Below are 1,430 nucleotides of genomic sequence, written 5' to 3'. Positions count from 1 at the left end.
GCGGCTGCGGGACTAGGGAGTCGTCGGGACGCCCGGGCGTCCCCGCCCGCCCCCCTCGGCCTCGCCACCGAGAGGGGGGTGTGTCACCGCACGCGCACGCACACGCACGCGCACGCGCACGCGCGGCCCCGCGCCGGACGCCCGGCCTTGGCGGGACCCTCCCCCGACTCAGAGGGGGGAGGCGCGGGCCGCGGTAGGCAAAGAGCGGCGCCCGGCCCCACCGCGGGGCCGGCGCAGAGAACCCTCCCGCCGCGAAGGCGAGGGGCTCCGCCCACGTGCTCTGGCAGTCGCCAACACCGTGGCCACTGCACGCGCGGGAGGGGCAGCGGCTGGGGGGTCCGGTACCCCAAGGCTCCCTCTCGGATCGCTAGAGAAGGTTTCCTCACCGAGGGGGCGTCGTCCCCCCAACCCATCGTCTCCCCTTCGGGCCCGCCCACGGAGGCGCTCCACGAGCCGCCAAAGTCCACGACTGGGCGGGGTTTGGGAGAGGGGTCTGCGGTATGGGTAAGCACGAGGCCCAGAGGAGCATTCGCGGCCACAGCCGGGGGCACAACCTCCGCCGCCCCCAGGCCCGTCCATCGGGGGCCCCGAGAGGAGGGAGCACGCCCGAGAGGGGCGGAAAGACCCCCTTCTCTCACAGGCCCCGGCCCAACGCGCTCGCCACCCACGCCCGCGTGCGACCCCCTCCCCCCCGACCGCCACAAACACACACACACGTGGGGGGGGAGGGTGGGCACACGCGGACGCTCGCCTGGCCCGAGTCAGTCCCCCCGTGCCACAGCAACACCGTGGGAGGACGACCGCGACGAGGCGGCCCCTGTTTCCCCCAACCGAGGGAGGGAAAACAGAGGCACGCCTCCCTTACCGTCTCGACCCCCCCAAGAGAGCCACTCACGGGACGCACCACCGCGGCGGCGGGGACCCCGAGGAGCACGCTGGGAGAAGGGAACGACACCACCGCTCGGCCTCGGGCACCTGAGGGACGACCTGGAGCGCTCCAGGGGCACCACAGAGGATCGAACGAGGCACGCTCACGCACCGGCAGGGGCGCGCGGCGCAGCGGCGGGACGGCACCCCCCCACCAACGCGGGGAGGACCGCCCACGGGGGCAACACGCCGAGGAGGCGAAGCGAGAGCGTCTGCTGCGTCCGAGGACCACGGCCCCGCCACCCACGCCGTGAGGCAGGGGGCGGGAGGCCGAAGGTCAGGGCCGGGGACCACCACCCCTGCCCTTCCCCACACCCCTCGACAGGCCGGGAGAGCGTGAGGAGAGAGGCGGGGAGGCCCGCGGACAGAACGAGAAGAGCGGTCCCGTTCGCCAAGAACGTCCGTCCCTCGTCTGGCGCGACCTTAAGGCCCGGCCCAGGAGAGCGCGACATCACCACATCGATCAGTCATGCCAGAGAGCCAGGGACCACCAGGCCCCGAAG

Source organism: Kogia breviceps (genome assembly GCF_026419965.1).
Source record: "Kogia breviceps isolate mKogBre1 chromosome 20 unlocalized genomic scaffold, mKogBre1 haplotype 1 SUPER_20_unloc_5, whole genome shotgun sequence".
In the NCBI taxonomy this organism is placed as follows: Eukaryota; Metazoa; Chordata; class Mammalia; order Artiodactyla; family Physeteridae; genus Kogia; species Kogia breviceps.
The sequence above is the reverse complement of the archived record's forward strand: the minus strand, read 5'-3'. Positions refer to the sequence as shown.